This window comes from Camelus ferus, chromosome 7 (assembly GCF_009834535.1).
Source record: "Camelus ferus isolate YT-003-E chromosome 7, BCGSAC_Cfer_1.0, whole genome shotgun sequence".
Taxonomy (NCBI): Eukaryota; Metazoa; Chordata; class Mammalia; order Artiodactyla; family Camelidae; genus Camelus; species Camelus ferus.
The window spans coordinates 17,630,327-17,654,398 of record NC_045702.1 but is presented as its reverse complement, the minus strand read 5'-3'; positions in this window follow the sequence as shown (position 1 = coordinate 17,654,398).

Sequence of the window (24,072 nt, the reverse complement as noted above, 5' to 3'; positions counted from 1 at the left end):
AGCGAGTGTTCAATGGGCAGCCTTCGGCATGGAAATCTAGGGACTCCTGTGCCTTCTATAAATCTAGGGACTGTGCTAACTGCTAGGGAGAGAGAGATAAGTTGGGGATGGGCTGGGTAGGAGAAGAGAGGGGTTGTAGACCAGACCTAGAAGGAATACACATTCCACCAAAATACCTGGAACCCAGTCACGTGGCTACTCCAACTGTAAGGCAGGCCAGGGAATGGGATCCGAGTGTCCAGGAGGAAAAATAAATTTGGTCTTTTCCATAGTTGAGAGGATTAAATGTAAATTTCTTGCATCGGTACCTGGACGGCCCAGTAAATGGTAGTGATTGTTAGCATCTCTATTGCACTAGCTCTGTCTGCATTCCTTATGTGTCCTCTTGATGCCTATATCCCACCTACCTTCACCTTTCACTTCAGAGTTCCCCCAGATGGAGCCTGACCTTGGATTTGTGATGCTTTAGGGATTCTCTCTGTAACTCATGAGAACCTTCCAGCATCAAAGCTGACTCTGTTCTGTGGACACCAACCCCAGCCCCTTCTCTGAACCCACTGGTCACCATAACACCAGCGGGATGTGAGGGTGAGGTCAGGGTATGATGGTTAAATCTGCATGAATAGCTCAGGAGAGAGCCACAGACAGAACTACTGGAGTCAACGTTATGTCAGTGGTGATTGAATCTAGATGACTAGATGAGAAAGTCACAAAGAATGTGTAATATGAGAGGAGCTGAGGTCAGTGCTTGAGAAACAACAACATGGAAGGCAGTGCTTCCCAAATCGCAGAGATCTGCGTGTCCCAGGTTAGAGTCGCCAGTTCTGTGATTTCTTCGGCTTTTTCTCAGTTTAACTCAACTTTAATTATTTGAAATTATTGGGAAAGGAAACATATTATCACTGTACTAAATGAGAAATTAGCACCACTTGCCAACAGGAGAAAGTACTCCTAAAAATAAGTAAGAATGGAAACAAAAAGCCCGTTTCTGGATTCTAGCTGGTGACCATTGGCCAGAAAAGGCGATCCAGCTAAGTGTGCTTTCCTTTCACTTTTTAGAAAAGAAAAATTAGAAAGCATTTAGAGAGTCGTTAAAGACATACTAATTCCAAACTGAGACTTTCTCTTCATTTAACTCAGAAGAATTGAAAGAGAATTAAGAGAGAATCTGCTTTCTCAATACACAACTCACATTTGAGGCAGGGCTCAAATCCAGAGGGGGCCATTTTACATGTTGTACAAAGCCCTGGTTGTGGCCTTGTACCATCTAAAAGAATCCCTTCTGCCATCAGTGATATGAATCTTTCCCTTTGGGAAAACCAGGAGAGATGGAGTCATGGCATTTGGGGGTGGGAAGTTCCAAGTGGGGAGGGGTTAGTGTTCAGAGGCTGCAGAAAGATCAGGCAAAGTCAGAACCCAAAATCTCCCTCTGGACGTGGCAACCAGGGACCATTGGTGTCTTTGGTGGAGTGGATTTAGTGGCACGGTGAGTGGTGAAAGGCAGAATGTAGCAGATGAAGAGTGAATGGGAGGTAACATTGTGGAAAAGCAGCATTGAGGAGCTCGGCTGTGAAGGGATGGAGAGAGATAAGGTGCCTGTTGAGATTCAAGGAGATGTTTTGCCTTCTTTTGTGAAACTTGGGAGGCATTAGAACACAGTTTTAGATACTGGGGAAGGAGATGGATGCCTGTAAGTACTGGCGAGACGTGCTGATAGATGGACCAAGGTCCCAGGTCGGGGAAGAAGAGAAGGGTTCCGGTCAAGAGCACAGGTGGAAGATCTAACCCAGAATAGGAAAAAGGTCAGCGTTTCTTAGTTTAAGGGTAGGAGGTGGGGGCACACACAAGCCCAAGTAATTTCTTGGGTATAAGAGTGGAAAGTGGAAGTAGTTCATGTCTGGAGCCTGATTTTCCCTTGACAAGTAAGGGCTGAGGTTGTTTCTGGGGTCAAGAGAAAAAGTGAGGCAGGCTGGAACTTCTGGTTATCCAGTTCCAAGTGTGTATTAGTCAGGGTTCTCCAGAGAACTAGAACCAATAAGATGTATATATAGCCTACTAAGAGAGAAAGAGAGAGAGAGAGAGAGAGTTATTTTAAGGAATTGACTCACATGATTGTAGAGGCTGGCAAGTCCAAAATCTGCAGGTTAGGCTGTCAGGTTGAAGACTCAGGAAGGGCTGATATTGCAGCTCAAGACCAAAGGTGATTAAAGGTAGGATTCTGCCTTCTTTTTGAGGACCTGACACTCACTTCTCTTGAGGCCTTCAACTGATTAGATGCGGCTCGCCCATTTTACAGCAGGTAATTTGCTTTATTCAGAATCTACTGATTTAAATGTTAATCTTGTCTAAAACAAATATGTTCACAGCAACATCCAGACTGATATTTGATCAAATATCTGGGTACCTTGGCCTACCTAAGTTGACACATAAAATTAACCATTGCAAATAGTATTGATGATTTCATTTATATCCATAGCAAAAACACGAGCTGATGTGGATAAAGAGAGACCATAGAATACGGAGAGAATCCTCTGGATTCTAGGAGATTCATATTGTTAGTAGGGGCTCTGGGTACCCCAAGGTTCCTGATGGAGCTGATGACAACAGCATAGAAGCATCATGGGGGATGATCTACCCATGAGAGCCCACCCCCACCTTCAAGGAGAGTCACCCTCTCAGCATAGAAAAATAGACCCTATAAAAGCAAGCCTTCTATATGCAAATTCAGACCTTGATGCCCAGTCAGTAACTGCTTCTCCTGCCACACAAGCAGTAGGACACAGATTACTTCAAGATAATGGATTATGGAAGTTACCTTTTTATTCTTTCTCTTTCCTCTATTTTCATCATGGGTCAAAGGCATATACACTTATTTCATTGAGAGCAGTGTTGTAATTTAATTTCAAGGCTGCCTTTTCTCAGTGTAATTGAATTTCCAGTCAAGCTTATTCTTTCTCTCACTCACAAGCCTGAGGTCCTTCCACATCCATCCTGTCCTTGGCACGAATCCTTGGAGAGTAGCCTGGGACATACCTAGTGGTGAGCCACCTGCTCTGGGTTGAGGGTGGATCTATTCTGGTCGTGGGCTTTGTGATCTAGACAAAGGAAGTGAATATGTGCCTGTCAAATTGTCAGGCAATACTAAATTTGGTGGGCCAGCTGAATTCTAGCAGAAAATCATGCTAGATAAGGTTTAGCAATTGGGAGAAAATCATGCTAAATAAGGTTTAGCAATTGGGAGGAAATTGGCCCACAGGAAAGACAATTGGATGAAATTCAGTAGGACCACATGGTCCTAGAATTCTAACTCTAAGACTGCAACTAGCTACCTTGTACCCTGTAGTACAGGACCAAGGCTCAGAAGAGTTGTATCACCCCAAAGAGTTTTAGAGCCAAAGGACTTTTGAGAAGAAGCCATCCCTCCATTTTATATGCATGAGACAAAAGGTTTCCTCCAACTTTAAAAGGCTGTGGTTCTCCAAGTTCACGTCCTCTGAGCTTCCCCGATCCAGTTCCTGATCCTCTCCGTCAGCGCTCCTTGCCCGCGCTCCCCTAGTTCCACTCGATAGCACTTCCTTCCTATGCCGCGTGGGGTTTCCCTTCCTGATTCTCCGGCTACGTTATTACCTGGGGACCATGTCTTGTGTATCTCTGCATTTCCAAAGTCCATCATAGTGCCTGGCCCATAATTGATGATCAAAAAATTCTGGTTGAATAATAATAAAAAGAAATTCCACATTTGTTCATCTGTTATGAATATCGTATTTTCTCACCCCAGACGCTCTCCTATACACACAGCCTAATTCAGTGATTCTTAAAATTGCAAAGGTCAAAACGTGAACATAATTCACCACAGCTTGGACCAGCACAATATAAAGGGAGAAAAAAATACGTTGTACCTGGACATTTCACTTCTGGTAAGAGAAAATGAAGACTGTGTTGGCTTATTTTTAAAGCTACATCACATTAAGCTTATGATCAGCTGAAATGCCAAGATGTTTTCAAGTGGATTTCTGCCGCACAGCAGCTCTCACATTATGCAGATATGCAATTGATCTGGAGCCCCAAATGTAGGACTTTATATTTTTTGGTTTTGGCTCCAGGTTATGTCCAATCAAAATTACTCGGAATTTGATGCAGTGGGTGACTACATTAGCAATCCTTCCTGGCTTCACGTCATTGGTAAATTTGACATGTGTATCTTTTCTGTTTTTATCCCACTCTTTGAAAACAATATTGACAGCATTGGGACTGGGAGAAAAGTACCAATAGTAACCACCCTCTCCTATGCTGACACACAACCATTCATGAAACTTACGGGTAAATCAACCATATGCTGAAAAATGCATTCCACATTTAAAGTGAAAAAAAAAAAAAAAAAAGAAAAAGAAAAATGCACTCCAAAATACTGCCAGACATCTTATCCACAAGGATCTTGAGGGTGACATTTTTTAAAGGTCTTTTAAAGTACATACATACTTTATCTAAATTTGCAAACCAAATAATCCATTAAAATAAATAAAACACGGCTCGTATAGCACGACTTCTTAGTATGCATATACTGGGCCCATTGCCAATGACACTCTTTTCTAAGTCTTATAATCCCCTGCCCCTTTTAAGTAAATCTAACTTAGACTAACTGTGGCCTGGCATTGATACGGAGCTGACTTTCCACAATTGGCATCTCATCTGATGGCTTATCCAATCTTCCATGATTCCTCAAAAATTACTCACTGTACCTATGAGCTCAGAGTCCAAGTTCTTTAACGCATCCTAGGACAAAGTGATTTAGACTTGAAAACAAACCTTGTGGAGGGTGGTCTTAATGAGCATGGGGAGCTATCCTGCACTTTTAAGTGGCAAGGGTCTTCAGTCAAACATAGATCATTAGCCCTTCTGATTTTCGCCCAGTGCCACAAGATGAGGCAATAAATCAGGACTTTGTCACCTGAACATCTTCAACCGTTTAACACAGCCACTTGGTGAGAAGTCGCTCATCCTGCTCTCAGGACACTTTATATCTTTGCCCTAGTTGACATGAAGAATCTATACATGTTGGTGTTCTTTTGATCTTTTTGTTTTTTTATTTTAACTATGGTTGATTTACAATATTATGTCAGTTTCAGGCTTCTGATCTTTTGTTGCTGAACATATGAAGGCCATGAATGATGTCCCCAGTATCAAGAAGCCAAGCTGATTGTCACAAGAATGCGGAAGATCTTCCAGGAAAAAGATGTCAGAATTAGAGATGAAGGCCACAGGGCAGGCTCACTCCTTCCCTGATAAGACCTCAGGTTGCTCTCGTGAGTAGAAGGTGCCAAAACCAAGAGGTAACAGGAGAGCCTCCTGATGAGAGAGGAGTTTCCGTTGTACTGCTACGATCCTTGATCAGAACTTCAGTAAGCTTTGGGATTAGGTGGGCGACATCTATGTTCTTGTTTCCATAATGTGTCAAGCAATGAGATCAATCAAATATCTTAAGATTTAGAGCATTAGACCAGGCTTTATCTTTTCCACCTGACTCTGGAACTCCAAAAGGTCAGACATTTTCAAAAAGTGACCCAATAACAAATTCATTTTATGATAGAGTATTAAAGTTTGGGGGTTTAAAAGAAAACTTAGAGATAAAGTAGTCAAACCGCTTCCTTTTATAGATAAGGAAACTGAAGTTCGGCAAGCTTCAATGACTTGCCCAAGGTCACACAGCTACAAACAATGATGCTGGCCTCTGAACCCAGAGCTTCTCAGCTCAGGGCTCCTGTCTGGGTAAGATGCTGCTGCCCCTTTGGTACATGAGTTGTAGTTTCTCTGTTACCCTTTATTTCTGCTCTTTCCAATTCAAAGATGTTTTTTCTTCCTAGACAAGAGGGAAAGAGAGCAGACTTTGAATAGTTCTGGCTTCTGCTTATTTCATGCCACATTTTCCAAGAGTGGGAAGGAGGAAGGCGGTAAATTTAGAGACAGAGAAGCCAATAATGGAAAAACAGGGCTGGCGAGGACTGATTGGGCACAGGTGTAAGACAAAGAGACCCGGGAGGTCACGGCTGACCACAGATGGAGGCATGCAACAACGGAGTGATGCTGCTGAAGAGCCAAAGTGATATTGGGATGTATTTATAGAAGGATGACAGGCAAAGCCCAGGAAGCAATCATTAGGCTACAATCGACATGAGTCAGATCTCTATCGAATATGATGCCCAGTTTGTCACACTTTGAAATATGAGAGCCATAGGGGGGAGGGGTTGGGGCGGAGTGACAGGAAATCATTACTTAGAGTAAAAATTAAGGAATCTGGATTGCTGAAACCAACCATTATTCTGATTCCACGCATTGCCTGATGGCTTGAGCAGATAGGAGGAAAGAGAGAAGAGGAGGGAAATTGTCTCAGCTAGAAATTTCCCTCCAACCTGCTGGCCTCTCAGCACAGAATTTTAGAAGCCAATTCTGCCTTCTCTCTTTCCAGTCAAGGTTAAGATCCCTTCCCTGAGGTCTCTCTCTGCAAAGACTTACAGGGCTAGCATAACCAGTTTTTATTGATTAAAGATGACTTCTTTACAGACATACATATGGCCAACAGGCACATGAAAAGATGCTCAATATTGCTAATTATTGGAGAAATGCAAATCAAAACTACAATGAGGTATCACCTCACACCGGTCAGAATGGTCATCATTAAAAAGTCCACAAACAATAAACCCTGGAGAGAGTGTGGAGAAAAGGGAACCCTCCTACACTGTTGATGGAAATGTAGTTTGGTGCAGCCACTAGGAAAAACAGTGTGGAGGCTCCTTAAAAAACTAAAAGTAGAGGTACTATATGATTCAGCAATCCCACTCCTGGGCATGTATCCAGAGAAAACTCTAATTCGGAAAGGTACATTTACCAGAATGTTCATAGCGGCATTACTTAAATAGCCAAGACATGGAAGCAACATAAATGTCCATCAACTGATTGGATAAAGAAGATGAGGTATATTTATACAATGGAATACTACTCAGCCTTAAAAAGGAATAAAATAATGCCATTTTCAGCAATACATTTGGACCTAGAGATTATCGTAAGTGAAATAAGTCAGAAAGAGAAAGGCAAATATCATGATATCACTTACATGTGGAATCGAAAAAATGAGACAAATGAACTTTTTTACAAAACAGAAACAGACTCACAGACATAGACAACAAACTTATGGTTACCAAAGGGGAAAGGGAAGGGTAGGGAGGGATAAGTTAGGAGTTTTGGATTAGCAGATACAAACTACAATATATAAAATAGATAAACAACAAGGACCTACTGTATAGCACGGGGAACTATGTTCAGTATCTTGCAACAACATATAACGAAAAAGAATAAATAAATATATATAAAACTGAATCACTTTGCTGTACACCAGAAACTAACACATTGTAAGTCAACTATACTTCATCAAAAACTTTTTTTAAATTTAATTTAAAAAAAATTTTTAAATAAACCCACTTAAAAATTTTTTTTAAATTTAAACATAAAGATGGCGTCTTTGCCTGTGCAGAGCTCTTACCAAGTAAATTACCACTTCCACATGCTGGTGACAGGGACTTTAAGAGCAAAGTGGGTGAGCAGACTCAGGCTCGTTGCTGGAACCACACGCTGACCACATCAGCCTTGCAGCCTCTGCCTAATTCCTGACTTGTTTTCAGCCTGTATGTGAAAGCTTTTCTCACTCAGTCTTCAGCGAATGGCTGCGAGAGTCTACACCACTGCCACCACTTCTGCATGTGTGGTGCTGTAGATAACAGCACACAGAGTGGGATGGAACAGATAGGTTAACCTCAGAGATTCCATGTTGACTTCTAGAAGTTAGAAACAAAAAATTCTTCTGCTTTTAGACATATGCAGTACTTCCGTACTTTGGAGAAAGGTGGTGATATCTTTAAAACAATTCATGTCTTCTTCGCCCTTCTACAGAGATTTTAAGTTTCATTTAATCTCTCCTGGGGGGAGGGGAAGAAGAAGAAAAGAAAAAGAAAGACCCACAAAAGAGAAAGACCCTTGTAGGCATCACATACTAAGGTCTTGCAGGCCAAAGACTGCAAGTAGAAAAGTTCTTGTGCTGGTTTCCCCCCATCTCATTCCCAAAGAAATCCTCGGAAAATAAATAAATGAATGAAAGGCCACTGCATCCCAACTGCAGCGGGAGAACTCGAGAAGCCAAGTCCCCAGTGGTGGATGCTGTGGGCCAGGAGGTCCTTGCTTCTCCATAAGAACGTGGGCTCTGCTTGCTCTTTCTGGTGCCAGGGCCCAGAGACAAAGGAAGTAGGGAGCATAGCAGAAAGTGGCCTAGTCCTCAAGCACATGCCACCTGACCTGCAGAAGATCAAGTGTGTCCACATCAGGAGGCCATGAATGGTCGGGGGCACTGGCTTTGTGATCAGACAGACCTGGGATGGATTATCCTCAGCTCTGTCAGTTCCTTCCCCCAGCTCAGCGTGAGCCTGAACTGTGTCCAAGGACAAATCCACACACCTTCCAGAAATTGTTGGTCTCTATAGGATTAAACCACATGTCTGATGTTTTTCACTGAACACATTATCTTGTACGTCTTTCTGTACTGACACACCAAGATCAACCAAGATCGACTTTGATCACATTGGTGGCTGTATGAGATTCCACTCTACGGCCACGTTCACTTTTGCCATTTTCTAAGAATGAATGTCCATGTGTTTATGATTTTCACTGTAGCAAACAATGCTACAATGAGTAGCCTTCTATAAATATCTATACATGAATGCAGCTGCAGGAAAATTCCCAGAAAGAGAATTGTTTCAAATATCTTTACAATTTGATATTGTCAAATTGTCCTCTAAAGTGCCTCTGCTGGCTTACCCACCCACTAACGGCGCCCAAGATGGATTCTTTCTGAGAAGACAGGACCACAGGCATGAGGGTGAAGGAATTAACAATCTCTTTTGTTATTCTCTGACTCTCCAACAAAGCGCTGTTGGCCCTATTTTGGGGGTCCTTGGGTGCTGACTCCTCTGAAGATGAGAGCACCGTTGTGCTTTTCTCAGAGGGGACATCTGCCAGAATCCAGGCTTATTTTTGGCAACTCAGTGACACGCTCCCTGCATTTCCAGGGGATTCTTGACTTCCCTCAACAGTGACCTATTTGTGGCTGAATATTTAGCTCTTCTCTCTATTCTGAGGTCTGGTCTATAACCTATTTTGAGACTTGATAGGTTGTTTCCCAGAGAAAAACTGTGGATGTAAACCCCCAAATAGAATCTTACACTCTGTTATTTGTCTAGGGAAGGGTTTGTGGGAAAAGCATGTTTTAATTTTTATTATTTAATTTTCAAACTTTTATTATGGGAAATTACAGACATATACAAAAGTAGAGGAAAGAATGTAATGACCCTATACACCTACCACCTCGCACCAATGATCAACTCATGACTCGTCTTGTTTCTCTAGACCCCTTCCAATTCCCCACCTCCTGTATTATTTTGAAGCAAATCCCAGACATCTTATCATTTCATCCATAACTGTTTCAGTGTCTATGTCCAAAATGGAAGTGCTTTTAAAAAATATGTGCTCACATTACTGTTACACCTAAAATAATAAACGATAATTTTTGGAATAGACACAAACAATCCAGTCAGTGTTCCAATTCCCAAATGCCTCACAAAACGATTTAAGCCTGATTTTTAAATGTTAGAAAAGCCAATATTGAGGGCCAGGAGAACTGAGTGCAAGTCTGAGATTTGTCCCTCTCTCCTTGGGCGACTTTAGGTAATTCTGACTCCCACTGGTTCTTTCAGAAACTTTGGCCGGCTGGAAAAGACCAGTGAATCTAAGCACTTTCAGATGATGCTGATGATTCAAGGAAAGGAACCAGAAAAACAACAACAACAACAACAACAACAACAACAACAACAACAACTAAACACTGCATTAATTGAAACTAGACTCAAGTTCTAACTTCTCTATTAATAGTGACCAGATCAATAAATGCCTGCTAAGTACCTAAAAGTTAAAAACCTGTCTACTCTTGTCCCTGTGAAAGAGATATGTTAGGGTAGGGGGAGCCTTATCTTTTCCTCTTGGCAGGTAAGTACTTTTACCAAAATGAAGTAGATAGAGGAGCTGCTTTCATTTTAGAGCACATATTCCATATTCTAATATAGTGGTTTTTTTTAAAACCCACAGATTTTCCTTAAAAATATTCTCATGGTCTTAGGAGTCAGGAAATAGGGCAGGGGGAAAGGGAGACAGAAGATAGATAGATTTGCCAATGGATCTGAAAGTCAAGCGATGCCATGGGGGACTCTATCACCCAGTGAGATAATACACGCATATATAAATTATAGAGTACCATAAATTTGTGATTAGAAAAATGAGGGCCTCCAGCTGGTCCTAAATCACTCCTAGCAGTTTCCCCTTTGAATTTCTATTAACAGCAATTTGATTTCTCTTCCAAAGGAAAATTCTCTATAAAACGTAGGAGATAAGGAGAAGGAAGGGGAAAGAGTCAAACAAAGACACATATTGACCAGAAGTTGAAAATATTGCTGAAAACTCTTGAAAGCCTTTTAAAAAGACCACTGCACATTCCTTTCCCTTGCTTTGTGTAGGCGCTGGGGCACTGGGGGAGGGGTGTTGGAGCGCGCGGTGTGGTGTAAAGCAAGGGAAGGAGAAATGAACAAAAGAAGAACCTGCATTTCTCATCGTGGTTTGGTAAAGACAGAAGGGAGAACCTCTTCCCCAGCAGGTGGGTCGCAGCTGCCAGGAAAGCTGTGTGTCTTTATCTTCTCAACGAGTGGGATCCCTTAGCAGAAGAACCGCTTGGGAGAGATGAGGGGCAGACGGACACCTTTTGTGTCTTGAACATAACAGTGCTTAGGGTTTGAAGAGGTAGCATTTCTGCTATTTGAATGTCTGCAGGACACAATCTCTGTCCTTCATCAGAACACAAATGCCCACACAGGAAGGTGTGGTACCTGTCTCCCTGAAGTGTACAGAGGACTCTGACAAGCCACTCTGCTGTTGGAGGAGTGTAGGTGAGAGTCTGGCGCTCCCTGACGGGTCAGGGAGGGAGAGAGAACTTGCATACGAGGGAGCTGGGCTGGGGGGTCCTCACATAGATGCGCTTGGGAGGACTCAGGTGGATTCTGTGGCTAGTGCAGGACCACTGTCCTCAGCTGCTCAGGACTGATCAGAGCAACACGATGAAGACTCACAATTGCCTTGGCAACCAGATAACAGGCAAAGCTGTTACTTGGCAATTCCCCTCCCCTCCACTCTGTTTCTCCCACTGCAGCACAAGACCCTTTGTATGTGAGGAAATGCGGGGAACTGAGAACAGGGATCCAAGACGGAGGGAAAGAGAAAATATTTTCTAAGCACCGGTGGGAGGTTGAGGTTTGAATGACCTCCTCCCACTGGTGACTGGAGAGAGAGGAATGAGAAAGGCGGTCAGGGAGGAGAGGGGGAGAGGGCGGTGGGGCAGCAAAGCTGGAATATCAGACAGTTTATTTGCTCATTGTTTCCAGAAACCATGAAAAGTGAGCAAAATTAGAGGGGACAAAGACAGTTTATTCGCATTCCCATTTTCCTTTCTGCCCGCTCCCTACCTCCCTTCCGAGGTCCTATTATGGATAGACTTGCCTTGAGGATCTATGGCCATCTGGTTCCCATCCAGCGCACACACCGGGCCTCCCTTCTTTCACTCATTCGCTCTCCATGCACCATCGCGTGCCTTACTGTGCGTCTGGCATCCTGTCGGGCGCTGGGGCAGCAAAATTAAAGACAGACCTAGTCTCTGTCCTCTTGGAACTTAAAGTGTTTAGCAGAGGAGACTGAAAACACAAGCAGGCAGACAAACAAAATAATTGGAAATTAGAATAAATGTGCAGCAGTGAAAAACAAGACACAAAAACCACCACACAAAGCAGGGGTCTGAGGGCGGGGCTGAGAGGGGAGGACTAGCTTTTTGTCGGTTTGTTTTTATTTTTCAAATTTTTTATTTTGAAGTATATTCAGGCAGAAGAGTTGAGCTCTTATATACACCAAGCTTCCCCTAGTGTTCTTTTTAACAGTTTTATTGGAGAATCGACCTGCAAAGAGCTGTACGTATTTAACACGTACGATTTGAGGGTTTGGACATACGCATGCACCTGTGACACCATCACCCCGATTAAGATAACAGACGTCACCATCACCTCCCAGAATCTCCTCGTGTCCCTTTTGTGTGTGTGTGGTAAGAACACTTAACATAAGATCCATCCTCTTAACAAAGTTGCTTTGTTCTGAAGGGCACACTTCCATATTGTTAACTACAGGCACTTTGTCTTACAATAGATCTCTAGTGAAACTGAAACTTCATACGTATTGAATGACAGTCCCCCAGTTTCCCCCACCCTCTAGGCCTTGGCAACCATCCCTGCTTCTGTGAGTTTGATTATTCTAGATACTTCCTGTAAGTGGAATCACACAGCATTTTCCCTGTGCCTGGCTTATTCATTTAACAAATTGTTCTCCAGGTCCGTTCATGCTATTGCATATGGCAGGATTTCTTTCTTTTTTCAGACTGAATAGTATTCCTTAGTATACTCATAGCATATTTTTCTTTATTCATTCTTCTTTCGATGGACCCTTGGGTTGTGTCCACGTGGTGGCTATTGTGAACAGTGCTGCCTCAAACATGGGAGTGCAGATACTAAAACTTAAAAGAGATGCAGCAAAAGCAGTACTAAGATTACTTTGGATTCGATGGTCAGGGAGGACCTTTTTGAAGAGATGCCACGTAAGCCAAGACCTGAAGGAAGGATGGGAGTGAAGGAAAGAGGCAGGAGACTGTGCTCAGCAGGGGAACCTCCTGGGAGGCTGGAGAAGCAGGGACACCTGGACATTACTGGGGGAACTGGAATTAGACCAGCATGGCTTCAGATTAGTGTGGAAGTTAGGCAGATGGCAATCAATAGAGAAGATCAGTTGAAACACGGCTTTAGAGGCCATAGCAAGTGATTAGATATTCTTAGTTCTACAGCAAGCCACTGAATGGAGTTCCACCTGACAGTGGTGTGATCAGTTGTATGTTTTAAGTTCGTTATGACAGCCGGGTACAGACCAGATGGGAGGGCACCAGGGAGGAGGGAAGTGGACCCCTAGGTAGGTTATTGGGGTGATCCAGGTGAGAGAAGATGGGGGCCAGGTGAGAATACATGATGCTTCCGTAAAACAGGACCCAGGTTGTACGTTCTTTCGTGCTTTGTTTATCCATTTAGTAGGAAAAACACAATACACAATAAACTAAAGCAGTGAAGAGGCAGGATTTGTAGTCACGTCCTGACACCCACCGCCACGAGCCCTTGCAAATTGCCCAAACTCATATATGGACAATGAGAGTTCTGTTTTTTTTTTGAGAGTTCTTATAAAGATTGAATGAGATGATTAATGTAAACTGATCAGTAAAGATGCAGGTACACAGGAAAGGCTCAAAAATTGGAAGGCTAATGTTTTTGGTCATTGAAAACTCCAAACCAAGCAGCCTGTTTCCAGTCAAGTAAAATGATCACGGGGTGAGCATTGGGAGTGCTTTTCCCTCAACTCAAGTAAAATATGAATCTGTAACAAAATAGGAAGAAGATTTCTATGTATGGCAGGAATCTAAAGGGAGAAGTGAAAGGTGAATTTAAGGATGTCAGAGGGCTTTGGAGATACAAGCTACATGACAGAAAGAAAGAAAGCTAAATGACACTGCGGTCATTAAGAATGCAAGTTTTCGATCTGGGTTTTGAATCTCAGGTTTGCTACTCACCAGCTGTGTGAGCCTCGGGAATGCCACCTAACCTCTCTGGGGCCGTTTTTTTCACCTGCAAAAATGGTGAATGGCAATGCTGCCCACCTAGTGTCAGGGTGAGGCGTGAATGAAAGAACACATTAAAGTGCTTGCTTGGCATGATGCCCAGGTCCTAGCAAGGACTCAATATATGGGAGCTGCTGCAGAAAGGGCTAAATTTAAGCTGATGTGTTGGGGGTTAAAAGATCCATCTCTAAGGATGGTAGAACTCCTTTGAAATGACAAGGATGTCATTGGAAAGTGAGAGTCTGTGTCCACTGTGCTTCTCTGACCCTCAGTAGGACTGTGACTTGGCTAGGGCTGCTGTAACAAAGGTCTACAAATTAGGTGGTTCAAAGAACAGAAGTGCATCTTCTCTCAGTTCTTGAGCTAGAAGTCAAAGATCAAGGTGTTGGCAGGACTGGTGTCCTCTGAAGGCTGTGGGGGAGAGTCGGTTCCTGCCCTCTCCCCTAGCTCCTGGTGATGTGCTGGCAATCTTTGTTGTTCCCTGGCTTGTAGATGAGTAACCTTCCTCGGCGAGCGGCCTTCCTTGGCTTGTGTCTTTGTCTTCATGTGCTGTTCTCCCTGTGTGGGTGTCTCTATGTCCACATTTCCTTTTATAAGGGCACCAGTCATACTGGACTAGGGGACCATCCTAATGACTTCATCTTGATCATCCGCAAACACTGTTTCCAAATAAGGTCACGGTCACAGGTCCTGGGGGTTAGGGCTTCAACATCTTTTAGGGGAATACAGTTCAACTCATAATAGTTGGTAAACCAGCACTGTTTCTATGTCAGATTAAGAGACTAGTCTAAGCTTCCAGAGCTAGTATGGAGATTGGGAAGGCAGGAGGGGACCTGAGCTGATTCTTCAGAGACAGACTCTGCAAATCATACTACCTGGGAGGCCCCTCTTCACTAAAGCAAATGCTCCCTAATAGGCAACAGCAGTTTGCTTCCAGGCAACCCAACAATCACACCCATGTGGACATTATCACGTTTCTAGCAGCCCCTACACAAATGGGCAAGCACCAGCCCTGCTTTCTACATGCTACACCTCAACTTTTGTTGGGACTCAGCCTTGATATTGCACCAGTGGGCCACTGTGAATGTTGTCTAGGTTGTGCACTGCACAAATCTAGAGGGCGTTGTTTACCTTATAGTTTATCTTGTACAAAAATATGCAGAAACTGCAAGACCACATCCAGTCCCTACACTCAAGCTGCTTTTCTCAACTGCTTTTTCCTATCTTCCAGCTATGTATTCAGGCTTGCTAGTGAGACTCAACAGTGTGTGTGTGTGTAGAGAGAGAAGGGGAGAAGAAGTGGGAAGAGGGAGAGGAGGAGAGAGACTAGAGGAAGGGAAGAGAAATGAGGGCTATAACAGACCACAACAGAATATTCTGAACATAATCCTTCAAAAGGCTAACAGCAAGAAAAATAACACTTTAAGTTCTGATAGTTCTTATAAGGAAATCCATTAAATTATGGAGAAGAAGCCAATCAGTAGCTTAGCAATTGGCAGAACCCTTGTGCTAATTATTAAGGGATTAAAAAAAGGGGCAAAATGAAAAGCAGAGCATCACTGTCGTGTACTTGAAGGCAATGTGCCGGACTCAAAACCAAGACAGGTTTCCAGATCAAGTCTGGATGCTGGTGCTTGAAGTCCGGCCTCATTTCAAGTCAAAGCATTCTGATGCTGAAGCAGGAAAATGATGAAGGATTGAAGGATGAAACTTCAGTGCAAGGAAGAGCGAGCTTCTGATTTGGATAAGCTGGTATATGTCACTTGTGCTGTGTAACCAGCATGCATACCATGATTTTAGCAAATGACAGCTAGGAAGAAAAGATGTCACATGTCATTGGTGATTATCTTCGTTGGGTGGTGGGATACAATTGATGCCCTCCTAATCCTTATCTCCTCTTCCTTCTCGCTTGTTTGTTTTGTTTTGCTTTGCATTTTGCATGTTCCTCAATGAAAGTCATTTCTCAAAGGTAAAAATCTTTTTTTTAAATTGAAGTTCTTAGCGTGAATAAAATGGCATATCAACATTTTTTTTTCCTCTAAAATGGTTAAAAGCAATTGTGTATTTTTGTTTCAGAAAAGTGTTCAGTATCAGAGGAACTGGGTTATTTTAGATGAGAATGTATATGCCAGGATATGCAATTCTCAGTAAGAGGAATCCACACTTGGCCTTCAGAATAGCTAAGGCTAGGTTTTATTTTCGCTTAGTCGTAATTTTAGTGTAGACGAAGCTCAATCCTTCAACGTTTGAAAGTTATATTAAAAGGCAGACCTCTAGGGACTTGAAACCAGATTCTCAAGCTTGGATAGCTAGAGTATTTTCTGAAGGCCATTTTGTTTTTATGACCATTTTGGTTCAGACTTAATAAGAACTACTTTGCATATTATACAGTACCTTTTGGGGATTCTCACCTTGTAGATATAGATGATCAAAGTTGATTTTATTTTTGTTCCCGACCCATTACTGTTCTAGTCTATGAACCTCAGAGATGATTATCTTTTAAGGCCCACAATTTTAGGACACTTATCAGGTTATTAAAGCCAGCAGTTATGGTGTTAAACACCCAAGGAATTTAGAGACTGTTAGAGGGATTAAGAAAACGAACTTCAAAGATTCCACTGGGGGCAAGGGGGACATGGAGCAAAAAAAAGCTTCTTGGTCTTGGCTGAATTCTGATATTTTTACATCTTTTGAAATGTTTCCTTTTTCTTCTAAAAGAAGAGATAATTCTTGTGAACAAGATCCTCGGAAGGCAACTGATGACTATGTGTAAAATTTTAGAGAGGTCTTGAAGTCTTTTAAACCACTAAAGTGATTTATGAACCCCCAAAGGGCACAACAATGGAGTCACATTGTCATAGATGGAAACCATATGTTTTAATACAGGGGTGAAGACCCTTGTTGTCTAGGATCTATGGTGCCAGGTATATGAACTCCATTCAAAAATACCTTTGAATGCTCACCTCAGTAGTTTATTCTCAGGGCTGAAGGGATCCAAGGAATCTCCATTTTACTTGGTGGGATCAACTCTCACTAAGAAATTAGGCTATGGTGAGATAAAACGTGAATGTTGGCTCATCAGTCTCAAAGCATGATGAAAATCTTATTTTGAATCCCACAGTTGTGTAAACAATGTGGTGGAATAAGGTTGCGTTGACTATTAAACTTAACAACAGATTCTGTTGTTCTTCCATTCTTCCTCCGTCTACCTTGTGTTTCCTAAAATCTGACCCAGGGATGACTGTACCTGTATCCCTGGAATGCAAATTGTTTCCACATCCTTATCTTCTCACCCCATTTAAAAATCACACCCTCTAGCACTTCCATTCCCACTCCCTGATTTATTTTTCTCCAAATAACTCATCACCATATTGATTACTCTTTATTTCATCATCTGTCTCCTCCTGCACGCACTACAACATAAGCTCCCTGAGGGGAAAAATGTCCACCTGTTTTGTTCACCTTTCTGTCTCTGTGACCCAAGACTGTGCCTGATACAAAATATGTGCTCAGAAACAAGCCCCTCCAGAACTCTAATGCAAAAAGATACGTGAACCCTAATGTTCATAGCAGCACTATATACAATAGCCAAGACATGGAACCAAGCTAAATGTCCATTAACAGAGGATTGCATAAAGAAGTTGTGGCATATTTATACAATGGAATATTACTCTGCCATAACAAAGAATAAAATAATGCCATTTCCAGCAACATGGATGGGCCTAGAGATCATCATTCTAAGTGAAGTAAGCCAAAAGAGAAAGAAAAATACCATATGGTATCACTCATATGTGGAATCTAAAAAAAAAAAAAAAAAAAAAGGACACTATGACCTCATCTCCAAAACAGAAACAGACTTGCAGACTTAGTAAACAATCTTACGGTTGCCGGGGTAAGGGGATGGGAGGGGATAAATTTGGGAGTTTGAGATTTACAAATGTTAGCCACTACATATAAAACTAAATTTTTTAAAAAAAGTTTCTTTTGTATAGCACAGTGGAATATGTTCAATATCTTGTAATAACCTTTAATGGAAAAAAATATGAAAACAAATGTATGTATGTATATGCATGACTGGGACATTGTGTTGTATGTCAGAGATTGGCACACTGTAATTGACTGTGCTTCAGAAAAAAATCATCCCCTCCAAATTATTCTGTGCACTCTAAAATTTGAGAAAAATGGTTATTGCCTCTTTTGGAGCTGATCTGTGAAACTGAAGTAATTTTTATTTACTGTATTTACTCAAGCAGTTTCAACTGTTTAATTTTTAAAGTTAGGTGAGTAGAATATATACTAACAATAAAATTAATTGGCCTTAGTTATAAATAGTATTTTTGTTTTGTTTTTCCTGTAGATCAGAGCCCAGGAAAAAAATCAGCTCTTCAGGGTCAGGGAGCATATTTCCCCACTCCTCAAGCATGGGCTCCATATAGTGACTTCTTCTCAAAGAGCACAGTATGGAAAGGGGGAGAGGGAGCAAACTTCAGAGTAGAGAAACCTGCCACACATGACCTCAGCCAGGTGCTCAAGGTCAACATCAAGAAGTGATAAATCACGTTGATAGTATGTACCCCTGATGTGAAGAAAATGGCAATTTCCCTCTGGGGTCTTCCTCCTAAAACCCCCTAATCCCAGTCCAATCATCAGCAAAACATCAGACGAATCCCAGTGGAGAAAGAGTCTACAAAATACCTGACTAGTATGCCTCGAAACTGTCAAGGTCGGCGGGAGGGTGTAGCTCAAGTGGTAGAGCGCCTGCTTAGCATGCACAAGGTCCTGGGTTCAATCCCCAGCACCTCCTCCAAAACCAAATATGCAAACTTAATTACCTCCCCCGGCCAAGAAAATAAATAAAGCAATTTAAAAAAAAAACTGTCAAGGTCACCAAAAACAAGCCAAGTCTAAGATGCTGTCCTAGCCAAGAGGAGCCTGAGGGGACATGACAACTGAATGTGATGCGGCATCCCGGATGAGACCCTGGACCACAAAAAGGACGTTAGGTAAAAGCTAAGGAAATCTGAATCAAGGGTGGGCTTTCATTAACAATAAGTTATCGATGTCAGCTCATTAATTGTACCAAATATCCCACCCCAGTGGAACACGTTAGTGAAGTGGGAACTGTCAGGTCCGTGGGAATTCTCTATACTATCTTTGAAATTTTTCTGTAAATCTAAACGTGTTCTAAAAATAGTTTATTTTTTAAAAAGAAAAAGAAATGAGTTCTTCAGTCTTATGTGGCACAATGCCAAAATTTAGAACAGTTTAGGGAAATACGGGAGGAAAAGCTAAGGATGACCCTCCCCCAAAAAGGGAACCCCCCTGGTTTCAAACCTCAGCGACAAGAATGCTGCTGAAGGCATGTGGAAAGCTCTTTTCACATCATCTCCACCTCATCAGTGGGAGGCAGGGGGCTCCTGCCTGCAGGCAATAGAGAGATGGAGACGCAGAGGCGACACAGAGGGGTTGTCGCAGTCCCAGATACCGAGCAGGAGGTAGAACTGCGGACGTCGCTGCTGTAGGGGCTGCAGGCCAGTTAGTGGCGCAGCACGCCCTGGCGTGGGAAGGGTCAGGCTGCGGCCGGCGCTGCCAACAGATGCTCCTGGAGACAAGCCTTCTGTTGCCTCCAGGCAGCTAGAACCACCCTCAACTTCACAGTGATGCCCTGCAGAACATCCTTCCTTGTCCACTACCATTCTTTAGAAAGGCTCTGCTCTAAGATTGAGTCCCAGAGTCACACCTTCGGATCATGTCTCATTAGTGTGGGACTTTGCATACGCCATTTAAAGTTTGAATTATTTAATAATAAATCTGTACATAGCAGCTAGTATATGCCAAGCGCTGTTTTAAGGACATGACAAATATTAACCCATTTTATCCTCACAACAGCCCTATAAGGTAGGTGTTATTGTTACCATCCTCAGTTACTGAGGGGGAAAGTGAGGCATGGAAAGGGTAAATATCTTGCCCAGGTTTATACCGCTACGAGGTGGTGCTGAACTTGAACTCAAGCAGTCTGACCCCAGAGTTCATGCTTATAACCAGTAAGTTATACTATCATGAACTAATGCGTTGCTATCTAGCTCACATAAAAACACAAAAGAAGGGACATTAGGGTGAAGGACTTCCCAGCCCCCTCACTTCAGATCTACTTTGTTTCGTGGTCTAGACTTTTTCAGGAAGGGGCAAGAGCAAACTCCTCCCCCGAGGGCCACCCACATCTGCTCTTCCACAGTGGCTGCGGTCTCATGCACCCCTGCTCCAGGGCACCTGTTTATTGAGAGTTAAAACCTGCTCATTGGGAGAAAGAAAACCTAATTACTTGGCCTTGTTCTCCCAGTGGTCACCCTAAAAACCAGAGTTGGAGCCAGCAGAAGGGATCCTTCTTGGCATGCGAGTTAAAAATAATACCTGTTCCGATCGGCTTTGAAACCTCAGACTGGGATGGATTTTTTTCATTGTTCTTTGAAATCCTCCTGTGATCTTGATCCTAGATAAAAGACAGTAGCAGAAGTGTTGAAACAAATTTCCAAATTACATAGCTAATCTTCCAGATCAGTACATACAAGTCACATAGAGATCATGTTAAAATGCAGATTCTGATTCAGTGGCTCTGAGGATCTTGTTGAGTAGGATCCCCGGTGATGGGGATGATGCTGGACCCTGGACCACAGTTGAGAAGTAAGGTTCTAGAGCATTTCTCTCACTCCTAGAAAAGGAAGAGCTCTGCAAAGGGAATTAAAAGTATTTCCAACCATGATTTGGTTACACAGAGCTGTCCATCTTCACAGGGTAATTGCACTGACCAAAGAATGGTTGAGTATAATAAATGTGAGTTTGCATTTAAATTGCCAGTGTGTCCACTGAGCCTTTGGTGTGGTAAGTGAGCAGGGTACCTGTGGGACTCTAACACTGGGCAGGTTTCAGTTCAGACACACTTCTTAGGAGGGTAAGGTTTAGAGCTTGCTTAACAATGGAAGAGGACAAATTGTGCAGACGGGGTGGAGGGTGGCTGACGGGCACTGAGCAACGGCTCTGGGCCAGGCTCTCTTGTGTGGGGCAACTCTCGTTTCTAAAGCGTCTGGGAGGCAGGTGTTGGAAACCCGCTCAGGTAGGAACACAACTTGTACGTGGAAAGCTGTGAATGCAGATCTGCTTGCAGACAGACTCAGGCACCTGCACTCCTTCCCCCCAACCCCAGCCCACCCCCAGCCTCTCGCAAAGGGCACATGGAGCTGTTTGAGAAGAAGCGGGGGTGGAGAGGGGATCACTGGACAAAGAACTTTAGCAAATTACCTGCGATGAAGGCCAGGGCCAGGCTTGTCTTTAGAGGGTCCTGGGGAAAGGGAAGAAAGCTAGAACACCAGGGGAGGAGTGTCAACATGGAGAGAAACTACATTTTTGTTTTTTGTTTTTCGTTTTTAAATTTCACTTACTACACAGCTTAGTGCATAGTAAGGGCTTGGGAGGGCTGGGTTGCCCAAACTCTGCACATTCCAAAGAAAGATGTGGCCCTTGACTGGCTCCTGGGAGAGAACTCTAAGCCCTTGGAATATCTGTCTGATCAGAGTGTCTTTGTTTACCTGTTTACCTTGGGCCGTGCTAGGTGATTTATGCTAACAATGTGATTTCTGGTGGAGACCATATTTGACCTCTGGAGGCTGGGTAACTAAGGCACCTACATGGGTGCTCCACCCCTACCTGACTACCTCCGCCACGTCCCTGGACACTAAGGCTCTGTGAGCTTCCCTGGTTGGCCAGACTTCTGCTGTCACACAGCACTGGTGGGAAAATTAAGCACTGTCTGCACAAATCCACTGGGAGAAGACAAGAGGAAGCTGTGTCCAGTGTCTCCTGAACTCTGTCCAACCTGCCTTCTACCTCTGCTGATTTCAATCCATATCCTTTCAGTGTAATAAACTGTAACTGTGAGTTTAGTAGCTTTTCCGAGTTCTGTCCATCCTTCTAGAAAATCACTGACTCTGAGGGTGGTCTTGAGGACCCCCATAACACTTAGGTAAAGAAGAATCTAAAACCAGCATTAAGGACCAACTCGAGTGACTGGATAAGCGAAGACTTTGGTTGGATTCAGATCGGTAGTGTTTACTGAGCACTTACTGCCCACCAGGCACTACCAGTCATTGGAATATGAAGATGAGTAAGTCAGAAGCCCTCTCCTCAAGACAACCCAGGCCCCGAGGAGGTCCCGAGGAAAACACTCATTTCATCTGGAAGTGGTAAACACCATGAGAGAGACAAAGCATGATGCACAGGGCTGGGGGAAGAGCACGGAGCAGGATGGGCACTCAGGAAAGGAGGGCTTCCTGGAGGAGGCACCCCTCCATGGACACCCTGGGTACTGGAGGGACTTGATCACAGTTCCTGGTGCTACCCTTCTCCAATTATTTAACAGCTCTCAAGGTGGAGATTCTTGTGTCTGGAGGCACAGGTGCTAAGATGAGGGGAAGCAGGTGTGTTTCCTGCACACCTAGTGGGCTGCATAATTCATCACAGACACAGAGATCAAAGTTGTGCTTCTTTGTTGGAAAAAGGAGAACCAGACTGTTTATCTCTTTGTGGTTCATCCCAGGCTGTCTACAGGGCAGCTGGGTGTTACACCTCACATAGCTGCTGGTGACTCCACCCACCCCTCACTGCAGCACAAACTCCTGGCACCTGCTGGGAGCATCCTCCCACCCCTCCTCACCACCACCCTGGCTGGAGCAGGACTTTTTTCCCTTGAAGGTACTTGGGCTGAAAGGACTTGCTCATCTCTTAAGATGCTTCCATTCTTTCTCTCTTCTAAAGGGCATTACTACCAATGAAGAGAGGGGACCATTAGGATTCTGGTTTCCCATTTCCTCATGTTAAACTTCCCCTCACCCATGCTGTAGGGCACTTACCTTTGACCTGCACTTACTTTTGAAATGTTTTACTGTTTATTTTCGTTACTTCCAAGATGCCTTTGAAAAAAAATTCCATTCGTGATATTATTATTTACCATGAGAAACATATACGTGGCCTTCACCCTTGTTTCTGGCATTGAGCTCCTAAAACTTTTGAAATCCCCTAAGCAAAAGGAGCAACAGGAGCTTCTTTGTTCTCATATTTAGTCTTTTGTCATCAGTTTCTGAAATCCTGAAACAGCTCCAGCTCCATAAAGGTGGAAGGGGTGAGTTGCTATTCACAACACTCTTTCAACCACACTTGAGTTTATGTTAATACGGTTTGGAAAGTCACTAAGGGTGGGGGGCAGGGAGTGGTTGCTGGTTGTTAAAGGAATCAACAAGGTGATTAGATGGTTAGAACTTTCAGTCCTGTCCCCCAGCCCCCGGGAAGGGGAGAGGGGCTGGAGATCAAGTTCAATCACCAATGGCCAGTGATTTAATCACTCATACCTATGAATGAAGCCTCCATAAGTACCCCAAAGGATGGGGTCTGGAAAAGTTTGCGGTTGGTGAACACGTGGAGATTCGGGGAGTGGTGCACCTGAAGTGGGTGTGGAAGCTCGGTGCCTCTTTCCCCATACCTTGTATCTCTCCCAACCCTCTGTTCTTGATTTATATCCTTTTATAATAATCCATTAATCTAGTAAGCAACTTGAGTTTTAGTAAGTTATCCTGAGTTTTATGAGCTGCTCTAGCAAATTAATTGAACCCAAGGAGGTGTCGTGGGAACCTCCAATTTATAGTCAGTCAGTCAGAAGCGCAGATGATAACCTGGACTTTTGATTAGTGTCCAAAGTGGGGACTGAGCCCTTAACCTGTGGGATTTGACACTATCTCCAGGCAGACAGTGTCAGAACTGAGAATTGTAGGATATCTAATCAGCATCCTCTGAGAAGCAGAGAACTGTTTAGCAGTGTTGGATGAAACTCACCAGACACCGATTATATTAGCGCCCCTATTTCGGACCAGCTCTATGCAGGTCTTCTTGTACAATGCCTAACACGGTGCACATCTTTCAACAGAGGCTACCAGCCACAACGCCAGTCACCGTCATGAAGATCATACACAGACCCACTCGATACCATTCAGATGTGCCCCACAGAGATGCAGCAACACGCCTCCTATTCAGGGAGTCCTTCCTCTCACGCAGGTGGCCCACCTCTAACGGACATTTCCCCTTTCCGACTGCCCAGCATCTCTGCCTCTTCCTGTGCTTGGGGAACTGTCTGCTCTATGAATCTTGGTGCGAGGCAGAGCTCACCACCCAAGAGAGAAGCTACGGGC